This window comes from Mustela nivalis (assembly GCF_964662115.1).
Source record: "Mustela nivalis genome assembly, chromosome: 16".
In the NCBI taxonomy this organism is placed as follows: domain Eukaryota; kingdom Metazoa; phylum Chordata; class Mammalia; order Carnivora; family Mustelidae; genus Mustela; species Mustela nivalis.
This window is the reverse complement of record NC_139035.1, coordinates 8,602,662-8,621,339: the sequence shown is the minus strand read 5'-3', so window position 1 is coordinate 8,621,339 and position 18,678 is coordinate 8,602,662. Positions and strand designations below refer to the sequence as shown.

The 18,678-nt window shown below is 44.4% G+C and overlaps 1 protein-coding gene and 1 long non-coding RNA gene across 3 annotated transcripts in view; one reads left to right on the top strand and one right to left on the bottom strand.

Annotated features, from left to right (window-relative positions):
- AKT3 (AKT serine/threonine kinase 3) overlaps window positions 1–18,678 on the top strand; it is a 303,429-nt gene that overhangs the window by 34,236 nt on the left and 250,515 nt on the right. The gene's annotated exons all lie outside the window — the stretch shown is intronic.
- Window positions 6,290–15,623, bottom strand: LOC309849572. Its single transcript, XR_014303762.1, has 2 exons — window positions 11,316–15,623; window positions 6,290–11,108 (listed from the first exon to the last, which is right to left on the bottom strand). It is a non-coding gene; the product is annotated as an uncharacterized lncRNA (long non-coding RNA).

Here is an 18,678-nt window from a genome sequence, read left to right as displayed (position 1 = left end):
TTTTCAGAAAAGGTGTATGGGAAGATGAGCAGTGGAGTGAAGAAGGAACTCAAGACACATGCGCTCTGATGACACGTGGGGAGTGGGAGGAAAAAGAGCCTCTTCAGGCAAGCACAGAAGGAGCTGTTTATTAGGAAGGGCACTGAAATAGTAAGGCCAGAGCCACCGGACAAGAGATTTTACAAGAGGCCAATTAATGTCACACACAACAGAGTATACAGATGGAATGAAAACTGAAAAAGGCCATTGGATTTGACAGTGAAAGGATGCTCTGAATTCAGGTTCAGTGATTTTGGGGGGAGGGTGGTGTGGAAGCCAGATTTCTGGGGAGTAAGGAGTGTCCATTCATGTTGAAATATCAGATTGAAGCCATTTGTTTGTAAAATTTGGCAGTGAGAGTAGAGGAGGAATAAAATGAGACCGCTTGGTCTAGGGAAGTTTATTTTCAAAGAGAAAACCTTTGTAGGCAGCCAGTGGCAGGAGGGGCGTGGGACAGGAGGTCCTGCTGAGGGTGGAAGGAGATGAGAACTCGGGAGAAGGGGTTCCTTTTGGAAAGGGGGAAAAGCGAGCCTCATCCAGAGGGGAGGAAGGGAGGATTATTCAGGTAGAGAAGAGGAGAAGAAGGAACTTCTCGATGATGGCCAGGATGGGCTCTGTGAACTTGGAGAGTGCAAGATTGCCTCGGGTTAGCACTAACTGCTCTGTTCATGTACCTCAGGAGCCCCCAGGAGCTTGCACAGAGGAAGCCCCTACCTGCCCAGCATTCTCCGAAGGTGGAGAGTAGAGTAGCATGGCGGAAGGCTAATGGGCAAGACCGGAGTCACGTGATATTCTCTGCCCTTAGGAAAATGTTCATACCCCCCCCCCAAATCAATTAATTGAACACTAAATCCTCTAGTATTATCTTAAAATGTGATTATTAATACATAAAGATTTAAAATGACTTTATTTGGGAATTAGAAAACATTACTGGGTTTAATTTTAAATGTTTTGTTAGTACATACATTTTTTTTTAAAGATTTGATTAATTTGAGAGAGAGAGAGAAGAACGAGAACAGAGGGAGAGTGAGAAGGAGAAACAGACTCCTGGCTGAGCAGAGAGCCCGATACGGGGCTTAATCCCAGGACTCTGGGATCATGACCTGAGCAGAAGGCAGAGACTTAACCATCTGAGCCACACAGGTGCCCCAGTATATACATTTAAAAGCATGTGTTAGGTAGACCAAATTATTAAGGGATCAAATTTTCAAACATTTAAAATTTGGCAGCATGTTATTTTTTTGAACTGAGGACATTTCTCTCTGAGGATAATTCGTCAAGATTTTAAACATTTTAAGGAATAAGAGCTCAACCCAAGTTTGAGCAATGAAAGAAACATGAAAAGAGGGGACAGATTTAATAGATTCTATCAATGGTGAATCCGAGACGGGCTGATTGCAGGGATGCCTGAATCCAGGAATCCTGGTGATGGTGTCAGACATTCTGTCTTCTGTTCCATTCCATTCTGCATCCGTCTGTGATGGTCTCGTTCTCAAGCAGCCTTCTGCTCTGTGGCAGCCCCAGGGGCCCAGGAGCACGGCTCACTGTCCAAAAGGAAGATAGACTTTCCCCCGCCAGCTGTGTGGTAGACACCAGAACAGATTCCGTTTGGCCATGTTGCCCATCCCAATTACCACTGGAGCCAGGAGTACAGCCCACACTGATACCGGAGAGCCTGGGTTGAAGAAGGTCACCATGATTATGGGACGTGCAGGGGCTTTACGATTTTGGCACGTTTCCTTCCAGTCTTACGTGCACACGTATGTAGAGTGTGTACGTATTTGTTCTATAACAAACCAGGTTGTCTAATGAAGGCCTTGTGTTGAAATCAGATTCCTTAGAGAGAATCAGCCTTTGCTTGCTTATACAGATGAACCTTAACAGTTTCTTTATGATTTCATAGATACTGTAGAAGCCTTTTCCTTTTTTATAAGTAAAATTGTTTTCCGTGCCACATATCACAATATTTTTATGTCTTCACAAAAATGGAGCAGCTGTATGTAGGTCGGTTTTAGTAGCAGCAAACACAGACACACAGAAACCATACAACCGTCACAACACGCACACAACCTGGGTCTCTCCTTGGGATTAGGAGGCAGTTGTGATGCAGTTTGGGGCTTTCAGAGAGATGGTTGGGGGGGTGGGATTCAAGATAATGGTATACAATAGCCTGTATAGTTCGAGGCTTCTAGTAAGCGCTTGACAAGTGATAGCTATCAGCATAATTCTTACTGATAAGCTTTGATCTTTTGTGAGGTCGAAAGGAGCTCCATGTGACTCTAGCTGAGGGTCTTGGGTTTTTATGTCAAGTCTTTCAGTGACCAATTGTGTACCCCCACCATATCAGACCACTTGACATCACTGGTCTGTAAATCAGAGAGGTGGGTTAGGGATCTTGTTTAGCTCTAAAATTCTCCTTTGTGAAAGACTGATTTGGGTTATAGAAAAATATAGAGTGGGAAGAATCTTTGTATACTGTAAAGAAAATTAATGATCTTAGTTTTGGTGTTAGACACATTTGGGTTTGAATTTCAAGTCCTGGCTCACCAGCTGTGCACACTTGGAGAAATTGCTAAGCCTTGTCTCCTCGTGTAAAGAATGGCAATAATTTGTAATAATACCTGTTCTCTAGTTTAAGGATAGTGCAGAAATGCATTTGATTTTTCTTCAATAACATTTTACTTTGATTGGTGTCTTCCAGCTCCAAAATTTGATATGTAGAATATTTATTTATTCCATCTTTTATGATAAATTCCAGCTAGGAAAGTTATTGTAAGTCACAAGGGTGTAGTTACAAATATATAGTTACATAAGGCGAACTTTGTCCCAGCTGCATTGTGTCTACAACATGCTGCCCTTTGAGATCACGTGGTACAGAGAGTTCACGTGGACCATTGCGTAACCGGATATGAGCACTTGTTAGCTACCTTACTAGTGGCTTAATGGTGGATTGGGTTGGAATTTACCGTATAAAACTGGGCCAGCAAAAAAGAGGTGTACAAATTACAAAAAAATCTTGGTCAGGCATTTGGAAATAAGTTGTGGACTTGGGATCTACTAAAATTCCCATGACCGAGCCACGTATCACTTAAAGATCATTGCGAAGATCAAAAGAAATAATGTATGTGTGAGCCCTTGAGCATAGTATTTTCCGTATACATTGGCTACTGCTGTTTTATTTTCATCTTTTAGAAATGTTTTTCCTCTTGATTTACCAGGCCACATTTAGTCAAGGGCAAAACCAGTGCAACACCCAAAGTCATTCTTGCTCGAGGGCTGTGCTGGAACCGCGTATCAGAAAAAACTGAAACCTGCAACTGGAATTCATTCTTTCTGATCTAGCTTTAGTTCCTGAAATCATTTTTCCTGAGAAATTTTTTTTAATATTCATTCATTCATTCAGCAAGTATGCAGTACTCATTAAGGGCTAAGTACTAAGGGAAAGAGCAGTGACCACAGAGAGGTAGCATACTTTAATTAGTAAAGAGCCAGTTCATTTAGATTTCATTTCATGAGAACTTAGTAAGTTGCAAAATAAAGTTAATTGAAAGTGTAAAATCAAATAAGGGACACTAGTATACCAATGCCTTTTGGGTCGAAACTAGATGGTAAAGAAACTTGTTTCACTTTTTTTAATTTGGCATTTCTGAAACTTTTTTTGACCGGTTCTACCCTTTCCTCCTCACTCTTTGGGTGATTATTATACTCTTTCAGAAATAATAGTCTAAAGTAGGTTTATTTAACTCTTTCAGAAATAATAAATAGATAAATAAATAGATAAAGTAGGTTTATTTAACTCTTTCAGAAATAATAGTCTAAAGTAGGTTTATTTAACTGGAAGTGAACGATATTAGGTTACCTCTGTGATATTTGTAGGACAGAAACAGTTGCCTGTCGACCATAGCCTATGGTTCGTCCCATAGTAATTGCGTGACTCCATCCTGGTTTGCCAAGGACAGTTCTGGTCGACGCCTGTTGCTCCAGTGTGGTGATTAATAGTCAGTTCTTCAAGGCTCAGAGGTGCCCTGGTTTGGATGGTAAATGAGGCGGTCCCTCGGAGGGATCCCTCGCTTCGGGGTCTCCTGTGTACCAGGCAGCGTCCTCCCCAGTTACGTGTCTAGTAATTCACTCGCCTCTCATAACACCCCTGTGAGGTTGGTACTGTTTTGTCCTTTTCTTGTTTTAGCATGAGAGTAAACTGAGACCCAGGGACGTTCAGTCTTATGACACACACCCGGAGGGGTGCTCCTAACGCCAGGCCTGCAGGTGCAGCCGCGCATGCTCAGCGAGCGCCGCAGGGACGACCGGCCGCAGCCCGGGGGATGGTGACCTTGAGCAGCTCGGAAGGGGAGTCCAAACTTGGAATGATGGAGAGCATGAGCCAAGAGGGATGCGTTTTAGGTCACCTCAAGTAGAATTTGGTGGATTTGGTTTTGTTTTTTCCTCCAGGAATTGCCCCCCATCCTCTTTCAGCTGCGAAATGGTCTCCTTTTCACTTTGAGTGTCCGGCAGTCCTAGCTTCCCCTTGTAACTTAACAGAAGCGTGTTAATTCAAAGCAATTCATTTATGTGTATTTTGTTTTTAAGTTTAGGGACATCTTTTTCCTTTAGGAACAGAAATCAGACTTTTGGAAAAGCCCTTTTAAACCTATCCCAACTTATTAATGACAGGCTCTTCAGAGATGGGAAAGTTAATTTTAGGAAACGTATGGGGCTTTTTTACTACCCTATCTCCAGACCTCAGTGTTGATGTTTGAATTCCCCCTCATTTCACGTGGACTCCGACTTACCTGGGCCCTCCCCCACACCACCTGGAAGTTGAAGAATGCTGAAGTGTATTATTACTTCCTTGACTGGTAATTTCTAAAACTCAATAAACTTAATAAGTCTACAACCGTCGTCAACAGTGTGATTTTTATAACCAGACCTTTAAGGTGAATGTGTAATTCTCAGAATTCTGAATGTGAGTGTTCAGGTTAACTGAACCAAACCAAACCACGAGCCAGGTGGTATATATGCGCTCAGTGAGATTCGGCGAACATTAATTGAGGTTCTTCTATGGTTGACTTTTCCGCTTTGTACTTAGGGATAAAAAGATGAGGAAACCCATTTCCTCTCTCTTCTGCTCCCTTCCTTCCTCCCTCCTCCGCCCCTCGGTCCTTTCTTTTCAGCCTCCTTCAAACCTTTACTGTGTGTCTGCTCTGTGCTGGTGAACATGGACTCAGGCATATCAAGAAGAGTGAGCAATGCCTGCCTTTGAGTAGCTTGTGCCTCAGGGAGCCAGACCAGCCCCTGAGTCAGCTCAGCAGCGTGGTTAAATGTTGCAGCCAGGTTCACAGCCGGACCTGTCTGCGTCCTTTAAGGACGGTAGTCATGTGGAAGGAGAAGGTCTGGGGGGTGGCGAGACCCATGGTGAGTAGCCAAGGAGCTCCTGGTGACTGCCGGGGAGAGCCGCTGCTGTGGTAAGAGGTTGGCGGCCATGCTTAGTTAGCTTGCGTCGAGGGTTGAGGAGTCAACGGGAAATGAGAAAGCACTTTTCCAAGAAGCTCGATGGGGTAAAGGGGGAATAGATAAGATTGTAGGTTGAGTGTGTAGTAAGATCAAGTGAGTATTTTTTATAACGAGCGGTACCTACATTTGGTGTCTAGGAGGGAGCTATAGAAATGGCAAGGTGAGATTTAAAGACAGGAGAAGGAAGATAATAGAACCGAATCCTGTAGGAAATTACATACTCTCAAGAACATAAATGGAAAACAGGTTTTTGGTGTTTTGTTTCTTTTCCCCCTAACTCAACATTTGAATTACATGATAAAATACATCATTAAACATGTTTATGATGTGGAAGCTCTTCTAGTAAGGCATATGTGCTAACCTTTAAAAGAATTATAATAAAGGAACGTTATTGCCATGCTGTCAGGAATTCCTACTGGGAAATAATGAGAAACTCCTCCTTTCATCCCACCTTCCCATTGCTCATTCCTCTAATCAAAAGCAGATGGGTCTTTGCTGAGAAGAGAATATCTGTTTTAAGGGTCAAATGTGTCAAATTGTTTTGACTAGCTGGAAGGAGGGGTGCTAATTGGGTCATATATAGCAAATTTTCTGTTTTTATAAATCAGTGTTTGAGGATTCAGGGATCTCATTTGATAGGTTCTAGGTGGGACCCAGAAACCATTTAATTCATTTATTTACCAAATGTTTATTGAATGCTTTCCTACCATATTCCTTAAAAAAAAAAAAAAAGATTTTATTTATTTATTTGACAGACAGAGATCACAAGTAGGCAGAGAGGCAGGCAGAGAGAGAGGAAGGGAAGCAGGCTCCCCACTGAGCAGAGAGCCCAACGCAGAGCTCAATTCCAGGACCCTGGGATTATGACCCGAGCCAAAGGCAGAGGCTTAACCCACTGAGCCACCCGGGCACCTCTTTCCTACCATATTCTTATTACCGTTATACATTAGTGAGGTTAGAAGGTGGCCCAGGTGCCTACTCTCTAACTGGAGGACAGAGATAAACAATTAAGTGGGATGGTTTCATATAATAATAAGTGCTACAGAGAAAGTAAACTCTAGTATGTACTAGAGAGTAACCTTCTTCAGGGAGAAAGATAACTTTGCGTTGGGTGATCTTGGAAGGAGTTTTTGAAGAGATAGCTTTTATCAACCTTGCTTTAAAAACAGTTCTTTTTAATCACGGTAACATATCTGTAATAAAATATACATCAGAAAATGCACCATTTTAACCACTTCTAAGCATAGAGTTTGGGGATATTAATCTCTTCCCAGTGTTGTGCAGCCACCCAGCCCCATAACTTTTTTCATCTTGTGAAACAGAAAATCTGTAGCCCTTTAAAAAGATCTTTCTCGGGACGCCTGGGTGGCTCAGTTGGTTAAGCGGCTGCCTTCGGCTCAGGTCATGATCCCGGCGTCCTGGGATCGAGTCCCACATCGGGCTCCTTGCTTGGCAGGGAGCCTGCTTCTCCCTCTGCCTCTGCCTGCCACTCTGTCTGCCTGTGCTTGTTCTCGTTTCTCTCTCTATGACAAATAAATAAAATAAAATCTTTAAAAAAAAAAAAAAGATCTTTCTCTGTCCCCCTCTGAGATTACAACAGGAGATGGAAATTGCTAAACTTTTTTTTTTTTTGAAATAAGGCAGCAGATGGATAGGTGGCCTTCAGATTCCACAGGGAGGAAAGGTCTGTAAAGTGCCTAATACTTGCATCAAGTCCAAAATTGTATCCTGAAGCTCCCAAGAGGCCCCCAAGAGGCCCGGCTTTGGGAGGCACCAGACATTAAGGAAGGCAGGGGTCAGAAGTGGAGCCGGAAACAGGGCTTGGTCAGAAAATGTGTAAACTTACAGGTGGAATCCTTGACTTGTCTCTTATACTCCGTGTAGATAGGTGACTGTCCACCAGCAACTTCTGGCCTCGGGAGACCAAGATTTATCCCCCCCCCCTTTTTTTTCTTAAGATTTATTTATTTATTTGGGAGAGAGAGAGCCTGCCCATGTGTGTGAGGCTGGGGCAGAGGTAGAGAATCTTCAAGCAGACTCCTAGCTGAGCGCAGAGCCCAGGAGGGGCTCAGTCTCACCACCCGTGAGCTCATGCGTGACCTGAGCCCAAACCAAGAGTCAGAGGCTTGACCGACTGAGCCACCCAGGTGCCCCCAAGATTTCTTCTTTACAAAGTTAAAATTAGAAAACAGAAAACTGAAGAAGTGCCTGTGCTCTGAACCAGGGGACTGGGTGGCTGATTGCTTCAAAACCGGAGGATCTAGGGAAGTCTGCACCTGAACTGTGGAACTCTTAGCCTGTTTGCTCTGCTCTCCTTCACTGGATTTGGCTTCCGGTGAAGCCTGCCCAACCTACTTACCCCCCTCCCCCTGCAGGAGGCTGAATTGTCTTCGGTCACTGCACAGGCTCACTCCTGGAGCGCCCTGCAGTGAATTCTACCAGTGACAAGCCCCATTGCCCCACACAGACTTTTCTGTTTCTTTCAGAGCCTTGTTTGTAAATATGACTTAACAGTCCAAGACCAGTGGACATTTGGGGAAAGCCTCCATGAACAAAAAGAGGTCAGAAGAAGCAAATGGAAACAGAGGTGTATTGGGAGAAAACAGACACTGTAGGGACCAAGAGAGACCCTAAAAAATTCCATCCCTCGAATAGTAGTATCGGAGAAAATACATTCTTCTCTTCCAATCTGATGGCGAAAACAGAAGCATATTTCTGTGAGGGGAAAGAACTGGAGGGGAGACAAGGGGCAGACAGAAGGTAGCAGCTACGTATGGGAAACGGAGAACCTGCCCGTGAGAGGGGGCTGACTTAGCAGAGCCCAGAAGCTGGAAACAGGAGTCCGAGGATGTGGGTGGCAGTTGCGCAACCCCGTATCGGTCTTCCTTTCATTCTGATGGGCTTTGCTCTGTTTGGACCACTGGTTCTTATTTTTTGAGAGTGTGTGCCCTTTCCCACTTGAAGCTGTGAATGAACTATCCACCCGTGGAGAAACCGGAATTTTTAAACGTAGCTCATTTTCTTAATGGCATTCTGAAGTGATCATGCCTTATTTCATCCGTGTCCTTGTTGCTTGTGAGCCGGCATTTCACAGAAGTGGGTGGCTGTGATGATGGGCTTAAACCATGCCGACGAGAAAATAGAACCAGTGTCTGACCTACGAGTGTGTCCTACCTTTTGTTTGTTAAGTAGTTGTTTAAGACTTGGTACTTCCTTTTAGAAAACTGTAAAAAAAAAAAGATCATTGGATTCCCATACTAAACTTGAATAAGACTTTCCGTCCGCACTTAAATGGGCACTGGTGGGTTCTCCGGGGGACCTCACTGTTTCAGGTCATATCGTCCTTTGAAGAAACACTTTTTTGTGGTAAAGTGACTTTGGATTTGGAGTCAGACAGACTTGAATTCAAACCATGCCTCTGCCGGTTTTCTGCTATGTATGTGTAACCTTGGGTAAATTATTTAATGTTTCTGAGTCTCGGTAGAACATGATGAATAATGTCTAACTCGGTGGGTAGCTGTGATGATTAAGTGAAATGAAAGTAGATAAAGCCCTCAGCCCGGCTCCTGGACGCTGTGGGGTCAATAAATGGTAAGTTTCCTTCATTTCACTTTTCTGTACCATGTGATAAGAGGGAACATTATTTTTCTAGGACTTAAGGGAAATGCATATCAGTTGTGTAACATTTTCGAAATGGGATTCTTGTATTTTAAAATTTTGCCTTATTTATTTGCAACACATGTGTTCCTTGTTGTTTGAAAGATTTGTGCTTGTAATGCTGTGCAAAGAGCCTGGGAACAGGGCTTGGGAGACTCAGGGTCTGGTTAGCCTCCATTTCTACCACTAACTAGATGAGTGATGTCATTCTATGTGGCACTTCTCCACTTTGGGTCTCCTTCCTGATCTGCAAAGTGAAAGTGTTCTGTTGCAAGTTGATTTCTGAAAGTTGGCGTCTGCTCTAAAGTGATCCTGAGCTGAGACCCAGGGAACTGGGTCTCCCTTTTGCAACCTGGGTTTTCTGGGGTGTTGAGGCTTGGGATACATTTATTATTATAAAACTCAGTTGATGTGTTTGGAGGACTTGAGGCGATTGAACTAATGGCTTATGTTTGGCTTTTTCATTGGAAAATAGTTTAGCTGTGAACCCTAGTTTTGAGTGGAAATACACCAAGAGATGGCCAGCGCTTTCCTTCCTACAGAGTTGAGTGTTCTTTGGTGCTGCTCACATGAAGTTATCACCAGTATTTTCAGAGTCCTGTGGGTTTTACCATTGCTCTTATAAAGTTTTTATTCTCAACAGTTAAGGATATGCTTATTCCTAGAGCAATTGGGGAGTGTGTGTGTTTGAAATTATTTTTAATGTTTGTTAAATCTCAGCTCAGTTTTACTACCAAAGGAATCCTTCTCTGACCTCTGGGCTAGATCATGTTGTGCGTTTATACTTTTTTTTCCCTTTTCTTTGTTTGGATTGTATACATGTCTGCTTTCATAATAACTTTCTTCCCAGCTGGATTGGAAGCTCTCGGAGGGCACATCCGAGGGTGACCACATCTGTTTTGCTGACCTCCATCTATAATGTTCTGGCACGTAACCTACACAGGACGTACTTTTTTGAATCAAAGAATAAAGTAAAATTGTTGCAAATATTAAGCGAGTAGAAAATATAATGGTAATTAAGAGCTCAAAGTACTGATTAGAATTAGTGACTGTAGCCTTTGCTGTTAACCAAACAGTGAATTTTAAAGGAAAAGAAAGAATAATGAAGGTGGTTGTATAAATGACCCTTATTGTTGTTTGTGCGAGAACGGTGAACATTCCCAAGTACAGGAAGCAACTTTTAAAAAACTGCTGGCAGACCAGCGAAGTCCGACTGTCCTTGACCCTTAGATCAAATGTCTTGGAGCCTTAACTCTTCTTCAAGTTTGGAATAAACATTTTGACACAATGAAAGATTTATTTCATATAATTTTTGGTCCTCACAAACAAAGAGTTTAACTGAAGTTGCTGAAACGGAAAACAAACACATTTTGAATTTTACTGGTTCCATTTGAAAAAAGTTTGTTTCCTTTCAAGTGCATAACACGTTCAAATGAGCTCAGCTGCATTAGCAGATAAACATGTTGATTCATTTGGCCCAGAGCTACTGAATGAAGCCTGGAGGGGCAGATTGTTCTGGTCCCCACCCACCCGCACAATGTTTTTCTTCCTCTCCGCCCTGGGGAGGGCCGGGGACTGGACTGAGTGGCACTCCCTTACCTGGATTGTCGGGGCTGGGGGGGTGTGGGGGGTAGTTGTTTCTCCATTTCCGGCTCCTTTCTCTTGCTTGCCTTCTTACGGCCTGTGCCACTGGTCCGGTGCTGGTAGGCCATGGCCGGACTGAGCCCAGTTCCCGAACGCTCTCGTTTGAGCAATGAATCTGTTGTGAGTCGGGTGTGATTCATTTTGAGGATGGACTTCCATTTGGGAAGCAGAGGGAAGCGGGCTGTTTGCCGTGGCGTTGGGATCACAGAGACACCCACATGGCTTTTATGGAGCATCTAAAGAACCTGTGTAAGACGCTGAGCTGAGCGGGGCACCTGGGTGGCTCAGTGGTTAAAGCCTCTGCCTTCGGCTCGGGTCATGATCTCAGGGTCCTGGGATCGAGCCCCGCATCGGGCTCTCTGCTCCGTGGGGAACCTGCTTCCCCCCACCCCTGCCTGCCTCTCTGCCTACTTGTGATCTCTGTCTGTCAAATATATAAAATCTTAAAAAAAAAAAAAAAAGACGCTGAGATGAGCTGTGGTGCTTGGAATAGTTATTTAGGAAATGACCAAAATATGTGGCTTTTACTGTCTTAGAAACCCTGTAAGTGTCCGTTGTGTCCTGTGTGTCTCTTAACCGTGTTTGGTGCCATTGGTAGGCGAAGATGAGTACATTCTCTCTGCCCTCCGGTGTCCCATTCCCCAAAGCGAATGTCAGGAGGAGGTGGGTGTTCCTCAGAAATAGATTTCTGCCACTGAGGAAGTTTTGGAAATACCTGGACTAAAGAAAATAAAAGGTTCCTTTAGTATAGGATAAGTATTATATCACACAACCCCAAAAAGTCCTTATGCAGGATAAGATTGCCCAAAATTGCTAGACGCAGTTTCATTTTCTCAGGAACCTTCTGCGGTGGGATCTGAGGGGCAGGGGGAGGGCCGGTGGCAGTGATTCGTGCAGGAGGAGGATGATGGTGAGTCACGGCACGCTCCGTGGGACACACTGGCCTGAAGTGGTGTTCTCTGCGGAGCCGTTGCTTCTGAGCGCTTTCAGCGATAGTTCGCTGCAGGGGTCTGGCTGTGCTTCCCCGACCCTTTTAGCTGGGCTGAGGAGCTGGGGTCTTTAGACTGAATAGGTAAGTTAGAAGTGGGGATTAGTGATTAACATGAAAAATGGTGCCTGGTTTCTCAAATTCAGCCTGTCTTGAAGCAGACTATCCATTTCTTCCAAAACAGTCAATCTCCCACCTTTTCTGTTGGTGCTGTTTTGCCCCCTTTTCTAGGCAGGCAGACATGAGACCAAGTCATTATTGACTCTTCCCTCTGTCTTACCCAACATTAGCCCCAGTGCTTCCAACCAAATATGGCCTGATTTTTCCTTAACATTCATCAGTGTTGTTTTCCCTTCCCCACTGCCACGGTTCACACGAAGTAAGTAATCAGTAAATATTTGTCAGATGATGGAATCTGGATGACTGTCATGTCCTCCGGTGACCGGCGACCGATGGGACTCAGGCCCTCCCTGCTCTTTCAGTCCTGAGCCACTGTCCATGGTGCACTCTGGGACTCATGCTGGGTTTCTGCTCTCCGCCCCCAGTGGCTCACTGTTGGTGGGACAGCGACCCAGACGACATCACGGGGGGTGGGGGGGCTCTTGTCTGGGCCCGGCCACCTTTTGCTCCCCACCCCCCCCCGGCCCTCACTACTTTTTGATAAATGCTCTTTCCCCTAATACTACTGCTCACCATTTGCCATGGAGTTCTTACTTTTCCAGTTTCACCTGGTGGCCTCTGTCACGTTTTCTTCTTCAAATGCTTTTTGGTGGGTGGGGGGTAGGGGGATATATTAATTACGTAATAGATCTTACCTATCAACAAAGCAGGTTGATACTTTAAAAGCTGATGCTTCCATGGTCTCTCCAGCTGCGAGTGCTGTTGTTTATCTGCACATACCATTTTTCTCTGGAAATCTTTTAAGTTTGTCCTACTCTTGGTGCTGTGTGTATGGATTGTGATAGATATTAATATACCGGTGCATTAACTCTAAAGGTTTAAGTTTCTTGAGGCAATATGGCATTGAGTTTGCTGAAACAGAAACCCTCAAATCTCCAGGGATTAATATCATTTGAATTTTGTGTCTTGCTCGGCTAAATCCAAAACAAGTAACACTGTTCCTGATTCTCGCTCCTGCTGTCTTGTGACTCCGCTGTCATCTGCAGAAGGTTCCACATGTGCTCTCCTGCACGAAGCCGGAGAGGGGAATGAGCACCGTACGATGCCCGGGGAAGGTTGTTGGTGGGCTGAGCCTGGAAGGAGCCTCTTCCTTTCTCCGTTCATTAGCTAGAACTCAGACAAGCGCGCCATGTGACTGCAAGGGAGACTTCTGGAAAGTATGTGGCTGGCAGGAAGAGATTTTCGTTAATACGAGGCAGTTTGTCAGCTTAGAAACCTGTGCTCTGAAGTCAGACAATCCAGGATTTTAATTAATTTTCTTTATTTGAGAAAGAGAAAGACAACAAGAGAAAAAGCATGAGCGGGGAGAGGGAGAAGCAGCCTGCCCTTGGTAAATATATGTTAAACATATTTACGTGGGGATCGTACTTAAAAATACCTTATTGCTAAAAAAAGGAAAAAAGAAAAAGAAATATAATGCTAACCATCCCTTGAGCTCTCAAGCAAGTTGTAATCACCCCTCACAGATCACAACAAATATAATAATGAAAAAGTTTGAAATGTTGCATAAACTGCCCAAATGTGATACAGATTCACAAAGTGAGCTCGTGCTATTGGAAAAATAGCACCAGCACACATGCTCTGTGCAAAACTGCCACAGGCCTTCTGTTTGTAAGGAATGCAGTATCTGCAGAGTGCAGTAAAAACAAGGTGTGCCTTTGTAGCGTGGTTCTAGGTTCTGGTGTAGATAGAGCTCTTGCTAATAACATCTCCCCAGCATGCTGTTAATGAGAACAGGAGGGATGACACAGGTAGCTCCTGAAACTAGCCCTGCTTAAAGTCATTTAACATGTATTTTAGAAGCACCTGTGCAACAAAGGTCCAGAAATGTTCCTAAGGATGGCAGTAATGGGTAAAATGTATTGAGTGGTTAATATATGCCAAGTACTTTGTCTGCATTATTACTTAAACCTCACAGATGGAGAGAAGTAACTTGTCCAAAATCACAGAGCTGATTAAGTGATGCAGCCAGAATTAAAATCCTGGATTGGGGGTGCCTGGGTGGCTCAGTCGGTTAAGCGTCTGTCCTGGGCTCAGGTCATGATCTCAGGGTCCTGGGATCAAGCCCCAGGTCAGGGTCCCTGCTCAACAGGGACTCAGCTTCTCCTTTCCTCCTCCCCCTGCTCGTGCTCTCTCTTTCAAATAAATAAAATCTTAAAAAAAAAAAATAGCAGAAGCGGGAAGAAAATGGAGCAGCAATGCCTTTAAATTCTGAAGACAAATGATATCCATACCAATCTCAGTAGTCTAAGTAAACTGTTAAGATTGAGAGTAAAATAAAGATACTTTCAGAGAGACAAATCCCTTCCACAAACCCTCAGGAAGCTGAGGAATGTACTCCACCTGAAGGAGGTAGTGTGTCAAGAAAGAGAAGGACCCAGGTGAGTGGGGAGAGGGGTTCAGGAGAGGGTCAAAGAGACGCCCAGGGTGGTGGCTACGCAGCGGGCCCAAGGTGACCCGTGTAGATTGGAGGAAGTCAGAAGGCAGGAGGATACTTCTTCAAGGAGGTGAAATTGATAGAAACCTGATGGGAATGAATCTATTCAAAGGGGATTTGTCAGACTAGAGAGTCTGACGTTAATGAGCGATAATTACATAGTAGTTATAGGAAAAACTATACAGAAAACTAAGTCAGAAGCCAGACAATTAGTAATTCCAAGTAAGACAAAATGTTACACAGGAAAAGAAAGGTAATTAGTGTTTACTATGTGGCTCAGTTCTGAATACCCTGCGATAATGGTAAAAGCCTCCAATATTGATCTAACAACCCAAGTATTGAGACCGTGGGAGTGGGCAGTGTGGAAACGGCAAGACTAGGACGCAGAGCTAAATCTTAAACGTCATCGTCAGGTGGTCCCTGGAGAATCCCCCACCCATTGACGAAGCCGTGATACAGACATGCCACATTGCTTAGAGATGTGGAGGGAAGTTCCAAAACAGCGAACTAGAGAAAGCTTGAGGGAAAAGAAGGTGTTCCGGAGCGGGGCGCGGAGACTAGATTTTCTTAACAAACCTTGTAGATGGAGTTGATTTTTAAAAAACTCTCTGGGTGTGCAACACTTAACATCTGAAACTCTAGATTTTGGAGAATCCATTAACTTCACTGGATTTTTTCCTAGATCAGAAGTTTTTCAAGTACTTCAGCTTCTTACTTAAATGTTTTCTCAAGTTGAAGTTTCTCTGGTGTCTGTTGGGTCTGAAACATACAAATCCATCTTGTCTTTGTCTTCATTATTTAGATTTTACTTGTGGGTGAGGTGCTGGCTGGGAGTTGGACCACATGGGCTGCTCTAGGACCGCTGTTTCCCAGATCCGTCTTCCTGCGGCGGTTCTGCTCAGTCTCCCACGCATAAATTGGCTATTCCATCTGCGTTAGACTCTTCTGTGTGTTGCATTAAGTGGTTTCCTCACTCAGTTGTTACCTAGACTCATTCCCCCTTTATGGGGCCTTCCCTGATTTCCTATTTCTTCGTAGCATTTCAGTAGCAGGAATGCTTGTGTGGGGAGAAGCTCTGTGCTCCTCTCTGACCTCTTTCCCCAAACTCGGATGGATGGATGGAAGGTAGAGCAGGAGGCCTGGGTAGGTAGCACCGGAAGAGGAATGTATCACTCTGCAGCATTTCCGGTCCAGCAGCTTCTCATCATTTTGCCATCTCCCTCCCAAGTGCTTTCTGCAACTTCCGGGCTCATGATTGACTGGTTGACTATTATTTGCTTCTTGCATACTTAGCTCTTCTATCCAGAGTTCTTAATTGTTGTAAAAAACTAAGTTACTGGTTACGTTTTGCTAATATAAGTAGGCAAGGGGTTTATTAGCACTATTGTAGGTCTCCCTGAACCAGTGGGGAGGTCAAGATGGGAACTTGGGATGGGGCCACACAGCTGGGAGCAGTGCCTCATGCTAAAACAGCTGTGGAAGGACATTCGGTAAATGACTTGCCTGCTTTTGCAGGTTGCGGTTCTTTATCACGTTAATATAGCTCTTACACTCTTGAATGATAAACTTGTAAGTTGAGAAATGGCTCCAAGTACAGGTCATAGTGAGGGAAGAGGTGAGGTGACTGGATTTGTAGCTCCTCGGATTTTGTTTATTTTTACTTTTTAAAGATTTTATTTATTTATTTGAGAGAGCGCGCACACACACAGGGAGGGGGAATGGCAGAAGACTCCGCACTGAGCAAAGAGCCCAGTGTGGGGCTTGATCCCGAGACCCTGGGATCATGACCTGTGGCGAAGGCAGATGCTTAACTGACTGAGCCCCCCAGGTGCTCCAGTACTTGGAATTTTAAATCCAGAGATGGGAGAAAGAGGTAACACAAATTTTCAGCATGTGAAAGCATACTTTTGGACTATTTTTTACCGAAAACTCCTTTTTGAGGAGGGTTACAAGGGTAGCCTTAGGTCAGTGCATTTCTTGGTGTGTTCTGGTTAAAATGGAACTTAGATCCCTTGATCAGAACCCTCCCCTGGTATCTTGTCTCATGTAGAAGAAAAAATCGAAACTGCTTTTGATAGTCTTTAGGACTCAGGATGACGTGGACAGAGGTGGGTTTACCACAGAGCTAACTAATGTTTACAGCCTTGTGCTTGTGCAGGCTCTTTCCTGCGCTGGACCGAAATCGGTAGAGGCCACTATGGTTTCCCACTGTGACTTTCTTCCTGTCACACTCCCCATCCTTTCAGGCTATGCTGGAGTGGACACCGGCTGTTTAGGACCCCCCAAGGAACGGGGCGTGGGATACACTGATGTGATTTGCAGTCACTTTTGTGGATAGTTTATGGGTTGCAAGCTGACCCAGTGTAGGAACACCTCCTGGCCGGCCGACCATACATACGACCTTGTCCTGTGCTGCCCAGCCCACGCTGGAAGGATTGTGGGTGGTGGAGGAGAAGCCAAGATGGACTGTTTGCAAGTTTATTGAATATTCTTCTAATCATCTAACTCCAGTGAAAGAAACATAAAAGAGGTTTTCACCAATTCAATAATTTGACATATTTACATGGCATCACCACCAGTTGGGAAGTGGAAAGAAACCTTTCCCAACAATCAGTAATAAAAAACAAAGTTTTTTACCCTTTATTTCACATGAAAGACTACACTGTTGTCTCTAAAGTTAATATAAAAGTGTGCCAGGGAGTTAATTATTAAAAATAATCATGTTGTTATTTAAGATGTTTTGATGTGGTTGACAACTCTTGAAGATTTATAATTTGCTGTGGTTTCCTTTCTCATTCCAAAGAAATACTCAATTAGAACCCAATTTCATTTCATCATCGTGTGTTTCTTTTCTTAAGAAAGCCCTCCCCACCCCAACCCCCCCATCTGCATAAGCTTCGAGCTCCATTGAAACCTGGGTTCACTCCTGGGTTTCCTCTTGTCAGCCACTTTCCACGTCCTGTGCGCGCGTCCTCACCCGCTGGAGTCCAGGCTGCTGCTCGTTTTGTCCCTCAGGTGGATTAGCTTTGTTCCCGCCGCGGACCTTCCGCCCCTGCCCAGCACACTCTTGACTTGGCATCTCAAAGAGCTTTCTGTTCACTTCTCAGGACAGCTGTCTTCTCGGTCTCTGACCGCCCAGTCTGCAATACAGTATCCCTTTTTCCTCCCTCATCTCTGGCACATCACCTGCTTGATCTTCGTAACGTTGGCCAACATGGGACCGTCCCTCCCTTCCTGGACAGAAGCGCAGCGTCTGAGACCTCTTTGTTCACTGCTGTGTTGCCAGAGCCTCAGAGAGGGCCTGGACCTTACCGTTAAGCACTCGGTGGGTATTGGCTGAAGGAAGAGTCACAACTAAGCTTGCCCTCATTCATTTTTCCGTGTGTTTGCGAGTTCCTTTTCTAGTTTTGGTCACTTTTTTTTGCATGTTATTAGACAGATTCGGGACTTGTGCATCCCTCCCTCACACCGCGGCCTCTCCTCTTGCCCTCCGTAACCCAGAGGTGCGCCGAGTCCAGTGTTCAGCATTCTCATCCGTTTGTATCCCGAGTTTCCTCTTCCCTGTACGTGCCCATTAAACCATATATGTGTTTAACAGTAGAACTCGTATGTCTTCAAGCTTTACATAGATGGTACCATATTGCACATTGTCTTCACCTTTTTTAAAGCATTATGTTTTAAGAAGTATTGATACTGATACACTGAGTCCTGATTTCTCCATTTGCATTGCTGTGCGGCGCTGCATGAATAAGACACACTTCACCGAACTTTTCTATTGGAGAGCTTTTAAGTGCTTGCTAGTTTTTTTTTTTTTTTTTCCCTCTCCCAAACCATGGTGTGCTGAGTGTTTTGGAATGTGTGTGTGAGATTACTTTCTAGGATATATTACTGCAAGTAGAAAGGCCCGGGTCCTTGGGGAGGATCATCCTTCCTGTCAACTGGATCGTGGGGTACTGTTTCCTGAGGTACTTGTCACCAGTTGGCTCCACCAGCAGTTCGAGAGAGCTGCCCTCCCCTTGCCGTCGCTTTGTTCAGTCAGACGTGACATTTGCCATTCTGACATGGGACAGTGGTGTTGCGTGTTTAAAATTTGCATTTTTCCAGTTACTGGTAGGGTTTCAGTTTTTTTGTGTGTGTTTGTTGCTATTTAATTTCTTTTGTAAATTGCTTTTTCTGTCCTTTGTCCCCACTCAGAATTTTTTTGTTCTGGATGATTTGTCCT